This window comes from Cupressus sempervirens, chromosome 10 (assembly GCF_028749045.1).
Source record: "Cupressus sempervirens isolate cs-2001-9-10 chromosome 10, ASM2874904v1, whole genome shotgun sequence".
In the NCBI taxonomy this organism is placed as follows: Eukaryota; Viridiplantae; Streptophyta; class Pinopsida; order Cupressales; family Cupressaceae; genus Cupressus; species Cupressus sempervirens.
In genome coordinates, this window is record NC_143127.1 from 83,771,197 (window position 1) to 83,786,931 (window position 15,735).

Below are 15,735 nucleotides of genomic sequence, written 5' to 3' on the forward strand. Positions count from 1 at the left end.
ACTGCAACAATTGTTCTTGAACATTCATTTTTCTTTGAAACAATTAAAGTAGAAGGAACAATATGATTTGTATAAAGATATAAGGTGCCTACTTTCACACCTTTTTCTACTACAAGGGAACCTTTTGAAACCTTCCAATATTTATCATTAAAAGTGACTACACAACTATCATCACTGTGTTGCCCTACTAAAAATAAATTCTTGCTTAGCCTTGGAACATGTCTTACCTCATGTAGTAGCCAATGATTCCCATTTTGCAACTTAATCTTAACTTTTCCCTTTCCAACAATCTGACAAGGTTCATTATCCCCTGAATAATCAAGTCCAAAATCCCCTTGGAAATAATCAATAAAATAACCTCTATGAGGTGTAGCATGAAATGAAGCACCAAAATCTAAAACCTAGGAATCATCAACAATTTCTAAAGATAGAAGCAAAGCATCCTCTTCCGATTTTTTACTTACCACATTTGTCTCCTTGTCTCCATTTGATTTATCTCCTTTATTTTTCATTCGAGTCCAAAAGTCTTTCCTTTTATGCCCTATTTTACCATAAAACTAGCAGTTGTTTGGTCCTCTCGATTGAGACCTCCTCCCCTTTGACTTTCCTCTTGATTTTCCACAATTTTTGAAATTACTTCCTCTCTCAGTCATTCTACCTCGACTTTGTGCATTCAAAGCACTTCCTGATGTAGATCCACCTAAGGTTTTCCTATGAGTTTCCTCACTCGAAATAACACCGATCACATCGTCATTTTTTAGGGTACTAGGTCCAAAAACAAAATTACTCACATCCATTACCAAGCCATTCCAACTTTCAGGAAAAGAACACAAAATCAAGAGAGCCCTAATTTCTTCATCAAAATTAATACCCATAGAAGATAACTGAATAGTAATAATATTAAACTCATTTAAATGATCCGCAATAGATTCACCTTCTGTCATTTCCTTATTAAATAAGTGCTTCATGAAAAATACCTTGTTTGAAGCAGAGGGCTATTCATACAATTTATTTAGGGTTTCCATTAACTCTTCCATCATCTTTTCTTTTGTAATATTAAATTCTATCGATGGTGCCAAGCATAATCGAATGCTTCCAAGTGCCTTTCTGTCTAATAGATCCTAGTCGTCATATGACATAGATCCTTGATTCTTATTTTTCCCTTCCAACAACTTCCATAAATCCTTCTAATAAAGATAGTCCTCCATTTGCATCTTCCATAATTGAAAGTTCTAGCCATTGAACTTGTCAACCCTTAGCTACCCTTGTCCACCATCACTCCCACTCAAACATGAGACTCCCACTCAACTGTGAGAGTTTCCTACAGAGGATAGCTAAAAAAAAAACCTCGCTCTGATACCACTTGTTAGGATTAAACCATATACAGAAATAAAAATTACATGCAAATATAAACAATATCAAAAAATAATAGATCACATAGAAAAGAACACAAGACACCAAGATTTAATGTGGTTCAGCCAAACCCTGGGCTACGCTCACCGAACAAAAAGTCTAATATTTTTATGATCTAGTGATTACAAGTTGATTAAAATCTATAATCCCTTACAACTCAATACCACTACAAGCCAATTTTTGCATCACCTTATGAAACAATCTCTAACCCTAAGCCCCTTTATACAATCATTTTTACTGCTTTAGGGTTATAATTAATAATTACATGTATAACCAAAATCCCAATAAAATAGGGCCCAATTCTTTTTTCTCAAGGCAATGCCCTAAGCCAAAAAGAATTTATGAAGTATGTACAATACTTCTTTGATCAGTCGCCATAAAATAACAAATAACTCCTACTTCAAGTAAGAATATGACAAAGAATCATCCACATGAGTAGATCGTCAAAAGCAGAGACAAAGGAGTGATGACAAGAAAAAAAATCAATGAAGAACTATGTTTGATATCTCAAGTTGAACCAAAGAATGTAGATGAAGAATGTAAAGATGACTATTAAAAATAAGCTATAAAAGAGGAATTCCATCAAATAGTAAAGAATGAGAAATTGGAATTGGTCCCCAGACTAGCAAATAAGAATGTGATAGGAACAAAATGGGTATTTAGAAAGACGATGAATGAACAAGGTGAAGTTGTAAGGAAAAAAGAAAGATTGGTATGTAAAGGTTACTCACAGCAAGAAGGAATAGACTATTATTGGACCTATGCTCTTGTGGAAAGAATAGTAGTAGTAGGGTTATTCTTAGCATATGCAACATAAAAGAAATTCAAAGTATGTTAGATGGATGTCAAGTCAACATTTCTGAATGGAGAACCTAAAGAAGAGGTATACATAAAACAACCTAAAGGTTGTCCTTTGAGAGATGACAAGGACAAAGTATGCAGATTGAAGAAAGCATTGTATGACTTGAAGCAAGCACTAAGAACCTGGTATGTAAGGTTGGACAAGCATTTGAAAAAGCTTGGATATAGCAAAGGTATGGCAGATAGTAATCTCTATTGGAAATAAATTGATGATGGATTAATGATCTTGGTAATATTTGTTGATGATATCATATTTGGAGAAAATGATGATGAAAGTAACAAGTTTGTAGAAGAAACGAAGAAGGAATTTGAAATGAGGATGATAGGAGAAATGAAATATTTTTTAGGATTATAGATTGTATAGGATAAAGAAGGAACTTTTATTTCTAAGACTAAGTATTTGAAAGATTTACTAAAAAGATTTGGTTTGGTAACATGTAAACTAGTTGGAACACCTATGGTAATTTGACACAAGTTATCTACAAAAGATGAGACACATACTATTGAGTAGAAGAAATACAAATCTATGATTGAAGGATTGCAATATCTGACTCACACAAGGTCGAATATAGAAAATGTAGTTGGAATTGTTGCAAGATTCCAAGTTGATCCTAGAGAAGCACATTATACAATAGTCAAAAGGATATTTAAATACCTGAAAGGAATACCAGATTTTAGATTATGGTATGATAGATCTAATAATTTCACTTTATATGCTTATACTGATGCTAATTGGGTAGGTAGTATGGATGAAAAAAAGGGTACCAGTGGTGAGGCCTTCTTTCTTGGAGGAAGATTGATTTCTTGGCTAAGAAAGAAGTAGGATTGTACCTCACAAAGTATAATGGAAGTAGAGTATGTTACAACAAAAAATAATTGTAATCAATTTGTATCGATGAAACAAATGTTGAAGGATATAAAGATAGAATTCAGTGAACCTGTTGTCATATATTGTTACAACACAAGCACAATAAATATGTCTAAGAATCTAGTGTTGCACTCTAAGACTAAGCACATTTCTATCAAGTATGACATGTTGAGAGAGAAAGTTTGAGAAAAGGAAATTAGATTGGAGTATATGAGCACTAAAGAGAAGATTGTAGATATCTTCACTAAGCCTCTTTCCAAAGAGATTTTTGATATTTGTGAGGTATGCTAGGGGTTATGCCCCTTCCTACATCAGAGTAGATAATGCAAGAGTGCATTAGTGCAGTTTAACAAAGAACTATTGTTTGTTTGGATTGAATGATGATGCTTCTTATATGGGGGAGTGTCTGTGATGGATAGAGTCATCTAGGACTCTTGTTGGATGTTGTTTTTAAATAGTGTCTTTAGATACTTAAGCTAGTCAGAAATAATTGTTGCAAACTTTGATGGTTGCTGAAAACTTTGACATTGATGTCAATGGGGGAGAAGTTAGCATGGAAAATAGTGCATAGAAAAATAGTTCAAAAAAAATGGAAAACAAGTACAATAGGAAAATTACAACATGGAAGAATGACTGATGAAGAGGATTTGAAAATAAATGTTAACAGTCTTTTGCAGTTGGTATTCTTGGAACTAGATGTTTTTCATCTATGCTTCCATCAATGCCAAAGGAGGAGATTGTTGGAAGCATGAATGTTGATGATATTCTTATGGAGGAGTATTATAGAAACATGATTAGATCATTATGATGATGATATGTTACATTCATGGCTGTGTTTGTCATTGATGTCTACATAGCAATTTTCTATGGTATCTGACAGTAGAACAACAAAAGGATCAAGTTGGTAAGGATAAATAGTTGAACATTTTCACTAAGTGAGGTTAAAGGGAGATACTACTAAGTGTCTAGTATGAAGCTAATCTTGAAAGCATAATATATTAAGTCTAGAAGAAGTTATAAAAGTTTTGGTGAAGACTGTTTTGAGATAGAGTTTACAGAGGCATGTTCTAGTATACTTGTTATATCTCTTAGCAAATTTGTTATTCTAAGAAGTCGAAGATAAAGATGTGAAGAAGGCATGTTGGTGTTGATATGGCTAAGCTCACTCATAATAATGATATGTGTATAGAAAGATATTCAATTTGCAAGGCAAAAGATTAATGTTATCGCTAAGTGTAATGTGTTCTTAATGTGGTCTTATAATAATTAATTGAGAAGCTGTAACAATCAGCTTGGGGAATTGTTTTATGGATTTGGTATAAAGGAAGGACATTTTACTTTACCATATATGAGATGGATGAGATGATTGTAAGAAGCACGAAGAGAAAAATGTAATGTTCAGTAGTGTAGAGTGGAAGTGAAGGAAACTTCATTGCTTATGTTTTATTGTGTGATCCGAAGTTGGATACTTGGATCCAAGGCTCGTGACCTAGTCTACAAGGTCTAAAAATGATTGTTCTAGTTGATAGGATAGAGGAAAGAAGTTACAGTACAATATACATGATTATTCTACAAGAAATAGTTGAGAGATCAATTGGATAGTGAGTTTGGTGATCTTGCCCTAGAAGCTATTTGGACAGTGGGTCCTTCTATCTTCTACAACTCCTAACAGGGTTGGTACAACTCATAGTAGGGTTGGAATCTTCTAACAAGGATTCAAAGTCTCCTAATAGGGACTCATATGTATTGAATGTTGTAATAGACTCCTAACAAGGTCCATCCTCTAACAAGGAATATTTATATTAGTACATCATCTTGTGGGCATCATTCCCACTGGGGTTTTCCCTCTGATCAAGGGTTTCCCTAGTTAACATATCTAGTGTAATTGTCTATGTGCATCTTGTTATGGTTGCTATTTACTTTGGTTGAATGGATAAGATTATTTAAGGTTGATAAATGTTTTAATTGTAGGATAACTGATTCACCGCCCCTCTCAATTATCTTGGTGGACTATTGTTTCTAATAGAAACTCCTTAGAGAGTCCTTTAAAGTTTTCTTGCAAAGGTAGAGACACACTTTCTCTAAATACCACTGAGACATCCTAGACAAGGAAAAATAGATATATTCATCAACAAACTCTCAAAACGTATAAAATAATGGCTGCACCTTCAAGGGCCCAAAGACTTCAAAACTACTTTAGAAAATGTGGCTAAAGTAGAGGAAACCCTAATAAGCAATGATATCATTAAGCTATCAAAAGATGACAAAGGTTTATTGAGTAACTCCTAACAGAAACATAAATCATTTGATCAATTAGCTCATAAAAAAAATTTATGGTGGAGAAGTAACAATAAAAACATAGTCAATGATGGGGTGGCTGAAGAAAATCATGTTAAGCCACAACCTTACCCCTACCCAAACTAGTAGTATCCAACTATCAATAATACCAGTGTAAAAACTTGACAAAACCTATTGAAACAAGAAAATATTTGTCCATTCTACTAATGAAACATAACTAATCCTGTAAATTCTAATCAACAAGTAGCCTACAATCAAGCTCCTCCCCTAAGAGGATACCATTCTTCCAATGTACCCAAAGTATACACACCCATTGGGGAATCCTATGAAAGAGCATTGCATATGCTCTTTGTAGATGAGCTTATTGTATTGCCAGAAGCCAAGCTCTATGAACCATAGGTCAAACCTAAGTGGTGGAATGAAAAGCACTTTTGTACCAACCACCAAAATAGGGGGCATCTGACCAACAACTGCTATGCCCTTAAAGGGGCCATCTAAAAACTGATTGATAATGGAACTATCTTGAAGTAAATAATCTTTGCAATAATAAAGACCACACAACCTTCAAAAACAACTTCATGAGACATCAGAAGGGTGAATCCTCTAGAACCAACTAGAACACATCTTCCAATGATAAAGTTAATTATACCCATAATTAAAATAACATGATCAATATGATCTTGAGGTTCGACAATATTGTAAATGTCATCGTGGTCAAAGCTAAACACAAGAAGAAAGTGTTACACACTATTACTTGAGGTCAAGCCTCCAAGGTAGTTTTTCCAAGGCCAACCACTAGTTCATACCATGCAACTACAAGTTCCACCATACCCAAATATAGTTTAGTCAACCAAAATTTGAAAAATCCTACCCACATTTCCATCTTCGAATTGCTGCAAATATCACCAAAACATAAAAATATCCTCACCAAAGCTTTAGTACCAAATAAACTTGATGTTAAAAGATTTCAAAATATGGTAAGTAACCTTGTCACCCCCCACTATGTATCCTTCTTAGCCTAAGATGACATGTCTGTCATACATCCATAAAACTCTCCATTATACATTGAGGTCTTCATTGACAGAAATAAAGTCAGAAGAGCTTTGGTTGATGGCAGGGCTGGCCTAAACATTTGCACTTTGATTTTGGTAAAATCCCTATGGTACACAGAGGATGTTGTTTATCTAAAAAATAAGATCATGATTAAAGCTTATGATGATGAGGAGAGATCCTCTAAAGGCATGGTCATTCTTCCAATAAGGGTTGGCCCTATAGTAAAATAAACTATCTATCAAGCCCTAGATTTGAAGTTGACATACAACATCTTTTTAGGTAGGTTGTGGATCTATGATATGTAAGCTGTCCCTTCCACCTACTACCAATGTCTAAAATTTCTATACTTGGGTCACCACAACTATGTGCAATACTGTAACTTTGTTGTCCCTCACAATAGGGAAGAGATCAACATTTCAACAAGTGTTGTTAGTCAATCTACATCAGTAGAGACCTCAACATCCAAAGGCTAAGACAACAACCACTTATCCTCACTGACTAAGGGAAAAGAGAAAGTAGGTTGTTCCAGTTCTTCTAATCCTTCACCATTATCCTCAAAAGACTCTAAACAACCACATTATGAGAAAATGGATTGCTTGATGAAAGAGTTTGATCCGAAGTGTAAGTTACAATGTAGGGGTATAGGAAAGTATTTATTTTCATTATTTGATCCCCCACTATCTCCAAGATCTCATGGAAAATTATCTTTAGCTTCTAGACCTTATCATGAACATTTTTTCAAAGAAAGTGTTGTATCTTCAAGTTCCATAGAGGAAGCCAATGAGTGGATACAAAATATTGACATTTCCCCTCACCTCTTTGGCAAAGGTTTTGATTTATTGAAGAAGACGGGTTACTGTTGGTCTAAATAAGTATTTACTATTTACACTTTACTTAAGTTTACTTAGGTTAATGCACTATTTTATTATATTACATTATTTTATTATTTATTTAGGTGAGACACTTAGGAGTTTGTGTACTCTCATGAGTTGTCATGTTGACAACACTGGAGTAAGCAACTCTAATTTAGCACATGGTGTCTACAACACTAGAGTTTGCTTAATTAACTGAGTTGTCATGTAGACAACACAGTTATTTGCACTCCCATTTTAGCACATGTTGTCTACAACATTTTGTTGCATGCTACACCTTTTTAGGCTTATTCTCTCATCATCACACTTACTGTTGTGCTTAATGGTGGATAACCCATATCTAGTGGACATGTACTTGGTTGTATGACTTATCATGTTGTTGATTCCTTTGCATTATAGAGGCCTTTATATATAGGGACACCTAGTGTACTTACATCCATATTGAATGAATATTATATCATCATCTTGATCATACTCTTCTTGGTCTATTGTTGTACTTGTGGTTGAGTTCCATGATTTTGGATGAATTTTTCCCTAAGGCAAATTTTTGCATAGTATCAGAGTTGAGGGAGATTCTCTTCACATAGCCATTCGAGACCATTGTTACTTCAACACTTAGATCCAGATTTGAAGAATCCGTACAAGGTCCAAAACATTGATTTGGTAAAAATCAGCTATAAATTCACCTATGTTGGGCCAAAGTCAATTTTGAGGCAATTTTTTTTGCAAACTAGCACCTGAAGGCGTGATTTGCAACCTGGGTATGGTCATTTATTCGATCTATTAATTTATTGTTCATATTTGAATTTTATTTATTCTTTGCATTATTTTTTTTGAAAAAAAAATTGGCCCTACAAGCCCCTGTAGAGAATTTTTTTTTGCAAGAATCGAGCAGTGATAGCTTGGCTCCCACAGATAATATTCCTTATGAATTTAGAATATTCCATTTATTATCAGGTGAACATATCTAGCCAAGCTATACCAAATCTGGCTACATCTTATTGGCCAACACATCATGGGTTTTCAACGGTCTTCATCCATGATCTTCAGACTTGTCTTAACATTGTGGGCTCATTCTTTTATTCCCCTTCAGAGCGAGCAGTGTGACCAATGTGGGATATTACCCATAAAGCCAAGCATGACTAAAACTCACTAGTGGCAATTAAATCTATCAACATTGATAGTTTTACACTGGCTTTGACAACATATATACTTGCAAACATAACTACCAACATTTATAAGTTTCTAGCTCACAAAATCTAAAAATTGATTGTCGTTTATAAAACATGACATTGTTGCTTCCACTCTGTTGCTGAGAATGCTTTCTTGGTAGTCAACTTTTGGCCATGCGATGCTCTAATAGTCATCCCTATCCATAGGTCAAAGCTTCCATGTTGGACATCAAAAATACAAGTTAGCAGACCCTCCAAATCAACATCCATGTCAACTCCAGGTTAGCCAATTCATATGCTGAATCAATCAAACACATCATTTCTATTTGTATAGATTTGTATGATTATATTCAAGGTGACATAATCATCCATACAAGACACATCATCACTGACATCATCTAGGGGGCCCAAGTATGCTGACTTCAGTAATCCACTATCCTAAAATTGATGGTTGTTAGACCATCATCTAGGGGGAAATTTTGAACTACTATGACAGCCGTATGACTGTCAAATTTAACCCTGTCTTTTTCTAATCCAACCCTTCTCCAGATTAGTTTTCAATTTGACAATCTGACTTTGGGAGGCCATATCTCAGTCATCCAGACTCCAAATCAGGTGCACTTTTTTTGATTTTGGGTAGAATTTTTTAAACTTCTAAATGGTGTAATTCTTTTCTAGTTTTGGTGCATGAATTTGTTATAAATTACATCTTTTGGTGACTATACTTGTCTAATCCTACATTTTGCAACTTCAATTACTCCGTATTGGCTCATCTGGACATGAGAATAGGTTCTATTTTTTTGAATGTGCATTATTTTTTATCTACTTTCTAGATCTACAATAAGATTATAGGGTTGTGTGGATAAAAGTGTCACTTTTAGAATTAGGTCCTTTTTTGCATTGTAATTTTTTGATATATCTTCAGAATTGTTGTATATTTGAGATACATTGTAATGTTGCAATTTTGAACTCCCTAAGGAGGTTGTAAAAAGGTAAAATTAGAAGTCCACTAAGGCCAAATTGGCAAGTGGCCATTCTTAATGCACTACATATAAATTTCCAAAAGCATCTTTTTTTTGGGGGGGTTTCTTGATTGAGTGAAAAGGTGTGGGGGGGGGGGTGTTCTTGGTGTTGTGTTCCTCTTTTCTTGCTATTTTCTTTCATTTTCTACATCATGGGACATTTTAAGTTTCTAAAATTAACTCCACATAACTATGCTACATGGTCCATTAAAATGTGGTTTCATTTAATGCATAAAAGAGATTCTCAATATGTTGATGATACCCTTCCTAAACTAACAGGTGATCAAGTATTTGCTAGTGAAATCACTAATTGGCAAACAATGGATAGGAAAGCCCTAGGTGATATTTGTTTGGGTGTTGAAGACAAGATAATATATTAGATTCAAAAGTTTCATACATCCAAGGAAGCTTGGGATACCCTCCAAACCCTATATGGTAAAGTGTCAAAGGAGGATGTTTTCAAAATTGAAGATGAGCTTGTCTCCTTAGATCCTAAGGAATTTGATTCCATATAGGGTTTTATCATAAAGGTGAATGAATTAAGAATGAAACTAGATGATTTTTGTAGTCCTATTAAAGATGATAGGTTAATATATCTCATACATAATAAGCTTCCATCTGAGTACTCCACATTTGTTTCTAATTATAACACCTCAAAGACTACATTAGGGTCTACTTATTAGAAAGTCTCTTTTGATCACTATGTAAAAATCAATGGGGATTCTCAATTCACCTAAGTCTAAGGCATTGGTGGCCAATAATGAGGGTTCTCAAAATTTAGCTAGTTAATCTTCAAATAAAGGAAAGGGAAAGAATAAGAAATGGAAGAATAACAAATTAGAGGATGTAGAAAAGAAAACACTACAATAAAATCAACAAGGCAAGTCTTCCTCAAATTCAAATAAGAAGGGAGACAATAATAAGGACAAGAAAAAGTGTGCTTATTGCAAGAAATTGGGTCATGAAGAACATGAGTGTTATCATAAAAAGATTGATGACTTGAAAACTATCATGAAGAAACACAATGTTCCACTACCTAATGCTTACAAGGAGAAAGGATCTTCTTCAGATTCAAAGGACAAAGGGCAAGAACTCATGGAAAATTCAAGCTCTTCAATAGAATGAATTCTTGACTCAGGTGCCTCATATCATATGGGTTCTTCAAAAGGAAATTTTTCATCATTGAAGTAGTCTAAGGTACCACACATCTTTGTAGGAGATGATACAAAAATGGAAGTTGAAGGAAAAGGAAATGTGGAAATGGAAAATGGAGAGTTCAAAGATGTTCTCAATGTTCCTCACCTAAGTTCTAATCTCCTCTCAATTTACCAAATCACTCACCTTGGAGATGGTCATAAAGTTGAGTTCCTTCCTGACTCAGTACAGGTGCATAGTCTAAAAGATGATTCCTTGGTTGCTATGGGGAAATTTAATCATGACAAACATTTGTATTCTTTCTCCCACTTTGCACCCAAGTCTCCTTCACAAGCCTTGTTAACTCAATCCAATTCACAAACCAAATTATGGCATGAGTAGTTTGGTCATATTTCCTTTCGCTATCTTCAACAACTTTTCTCAAACAAAATGGTCAAAGGTATACCTACAATCAAATTTTCCCATGGTGAATGTTCAACATATTTAGTGGATATGCATCTAGAGGGGAAGTTACATAAAGGGAAGTCTTCAAGAGCACTAGTTGTTCTTCAGTTAGTTCACATGGTACTAGCAGGTGTAAGGAAACTTGGCAACAAAGAATATAACCGTTTCCACATAACCCATAATAGATCTGAAAAAACACGAAATTAAAATCCACATGCAAGAGAATAGAAAACATATCCACAAAATTGTGACACAAGATATACCCTGGGAAACCCTCATTGAGGGAAAAAAACCCAGCCTCCAAAAGCATCCATCACCATGTATTATTTAGCAAAAATACCATTGCCATACAACCATGGAAGCCTTCATGGCCATAGCCACAACCGAGAAAACTATGTGAATAAGCATGAATCCACACATCCCATGCCATGCTTTCAACCTTCACAAATACTCCCTTGGCTAACCTGTCAAGCCTTGTCCCGCTCGACTCTTGCCTTTTGTCTTCTCCTTGTCACTCTCTTTCTCTACAACAACTACCCTTGTGGCTGCTTATATAGTAGCAAGTCCCACAAAACCACTTAGTGGTATTACATAAACCATGTGCTAAAACCATGTGCTACCTAACCCACTGACCCCACATTTAATATTGGGCATTTAATTCTTTTCCCCAATATTAAATAATTACATGAAATATTATCACAATGTTACAATACAACTTATCAAGAATATTCCATGGGAATCTTTACATGTTGCACGTCCATCTAGGTACAACATTACATAATAAAATAAAATAATAAAATAACAATATTATGCAATGTGTGCAACACCCATTATCTCAACAATAGGTTCTTTTATAGTGACATTAGTTAGTTAGGGTCGCTATATAGTTAGTTTCATTGATGACTTTTCACGGTATACTTGGGTCTACTTTCTTCATCACAAGAATGAAGTTTTGGATAAATTTCTAACCTTCAAGGCTCATGTTGAATAGAAATTGAGGAAAGCCATCAAGGTTCTTTGAATGGACAATGTAAGCAGATATGTGAACAAAAGACTTAAAGAATTTTTCAAACTTGAGGGTATTGATCTTCAGAATCCACCAGCATTTAGTTCACACAAGACAGATGTTGCAGCATTGAGGATACAAACTCTTAAGTCTATGGCAAGTTGCATGATACAAGCCAAGTCTCTAGATCCATCACTTGAAGTTGAAGCAATCAGTAGTGCCAATCACATACTTAACAAGTCTCCTCATCCTGCCTTAGATGGAAAGACTCCTTTTGAGGCATGGTGTGGTAGAAAACTAGTTGTGACACACTTCAAAGTCTTTGGTTGTCCAACATGGGAAAACATATCTTCCAAGGGATGCAAGGCACCACCACCTAGGCCTTGTACTTTTATCAAATATGAAGATGGTGTGAAGGAATATAGACTTATGGATCCTAAGACTCATGAGATCTTTGTGGAGAAGGATGTATACTTTGAGGAAAGTTCACCCAGCTTATCCTCTAATCCTCTCCACACATCGTTCATTGTAGAAATTGATAGTGACACCAGCAATAGTGCTTCAACAAATTTAGATACATGGAGTTCTATTGATAGTTGTAGAAAGAGGTCATGACATCAACATATTCCACATGCACATATAGCCACAGTGATAGGTCCAGTACAATAGGGTACACCTTGTCTTCCAACTCTAGCAATAGAGGATGACTAATAAAAGATATTTTAGGTTTTTTTTTGGAGTCATACATAGTGGATTTGGGGGACATCATTGATGATATACATCTTCTCTTTAATTGAGAAGATCCTTCTTCAATTGTTGTGAGGGCTCACTTTGACCCTCATGTCCATTCTCTATATGATCAATCTTCACAGGTTGATGTGATTGTGGATCCTTATGTACAACAATTGCAAGAGGTCTCTTTATCATTTGAGGAGATAGTATATTCTTTGGGATAGGTTCTACATTCTTCCTTGACAAGGATAGTTTAATAGGTTTCAGAGAAATCATCAATCATCAAGATTCTTTCCACACACAACGAAAGCATCTCATTTGTACCTATGGTATTGTTTCTTCCAAAGGGGAGGGACACTATTCAATAGTCTTGGATCAGCTTCTACATTGAAGTAGCTATCACTGATCGACACTCTTCATTTGGGGGGGATACTACCTTATCTCTCTTCTTCTTCTCTCTTGTGGGGGGGACCTTTTCCTTTTTTGGGATACTATTCTTCTCACATTTCTCTTTTGTATATAATTGATGTATGTTGTAATGGAGGGTCCTTGATTACTCCATCCATTAACGCATCTTGTCTTTTCATCTCTCTTTTTGGGGGAGGGTTTTTCCCATGAGGTTTTCCCTCTTTCTCCACTTTATGAGAGAATGCATTTCATTATGTACATGGGTACTTAACATGGCCTAGTAGCTAGGACCCATTGTGAATTTCATCATAGTTTTTTGTAAGCTTAAGGGAATTCCCCTAAGTTGCACTTAAGTGGGGGTGTTGGGGTAAATAAGTATTTACTATTTACACTTTACTTAAGTTTACTTAGGTTAATGGATTATTTTATTATATTGCATTATGTTATTATTTATTTAGTTGAGACACTTAGGAGTTTACATACTCTCATGAGTTGTCATGTTGACAACACTGGAATAAGAAACTCTAATTTAGCACATGGTGTCTATAACATTGGAGTTTGCATAATTATCTGAGTTTTCATGTAGAAAACATCGTTATTCACACTCCCATTTTAGCACATGTTGTGTACAACATTATTTTTCATGCTACACCTTTGTAGGCTTATCCTCTCATCATTGTACTTACTCCTATGCTTAATGGAGGATAAACCATATCTATTGGATATCTTCCTAGTTGTATGACTTATCATGTTGTTGATTCATATGCATTCTAGAATCATTCTAGAGGCCTTTATATATAGGCACTCCTAGTGTACTTACATCCATATTAAATGAATATTATATCATCATTCTGATCATACTCTCTTTGGTCTACTATTGTGCTTGTGCTTGAGTTCCTTGGTCTTGGGTGAATTTTTCCCTAAGGAAAATTCTTATAGTTACAAAAGTGATAGTCCTATAGGGAAAGGAAAAGCTATTGTCCCTACCAGTGCAATTCAGATTCAAAAAATTAAAAATAGGGGTATGGTATTTAGAACAAGAAAATAAAAAGTCCATGCCTTATTCTAGATCCCTTTCCAAACATGTGATTCCTCTTCCTCCACCTTGGTGTTGGTACCAAAAGAAAAGGATGTCAACAATCAGAAAGCAGTTGATACAAAGAATGTTAAACTATCCTTCCCTAATTTACATCATACAAGAGAACTATCCACAAATACCACTAATAATGAAGATGATGGTGATGCCACCAAGTGGGAATTTGACTCATTATTTCAAGAACCTATCCATGACAAAGAATGTGATTTCCTTCACATTTTGACACCCAATAGTTCCACAACATAAGGATCCACTTCTCATTTAGGCTTACTTCACCACAAAGAGTCAATACACATCAAAATGACCTAGAAAATGACATAGAACATACACCTAAAATCACATCACATAAGGATGATGAACATAATGATGGGTATTGTAGATAATTCATGTCATTATAGAAAATTCTTGTCATTTTGATATTATTTTAGCATTCTTTTAGCATCATTTAATATCATTCAGGCTTATACATGCATATGTTCTAGCATTTTAGTGTTATTATCTTCATATAATCTACATTCTCATATAGATCTAGCATAAACTTTGATAGATCAACATTCATAACTTATTCCTATTCTAGAACTGTCACTAATATGCTAGTCTAAGAGAAATCTTAGCAATTGTAGTTAGGGAAACATGAGATGTTCTTGGAGTCTTTGTTTAATAGTGATTTCTTGGATCTAGATTAGCTCATTTTTATTTCTATTGCACTCTTCTCTAAGGTCTCATGAATGGAGGATTCCACCAAGTGGGAATTTCACTCATTATTTGAAGAATCTATCCATGACAAAGAATATGATTTTTTTTACATTCTGGCACTCAACAGTTCCACATCACAAGGATCCACTTCTCATTCAAACCTTACATCACCAAAAAAATTCAATACACATCAGAATGACTTAGAAAATGACACATAATAGACACTTGACATCACATCACATGAGGATGACAATCATAATTATGGGTTCCAATTTTAGACCTTATTTCTAGACTTCTTTCTAGTAGAGGTAGAAGATGAGTATTATGAGCAACTTGCAAGCTCTACTTTCCTAAACACTTTAGAAGAAGGACACAACTGAATTTCAAAACATGCCAAATTTTGACATTGACTAAGATATTTTTATATACCTTAATGTGACTAAACTACCTTTTTTACAAAGAACAAGAGAAAAAAATATGGATGGGTTTGATATCAATCATCTCAGTCACACTAGAAAGGGTCGAACACATCAAAGAACCAATGACCTAAACCACATCATGGCTAGTGTTGAGAAAAAAGTTGAAACAAATAGAAGGGATGCATCCAATGGTGAAAACCCAATTGTGGCACCCACAGAT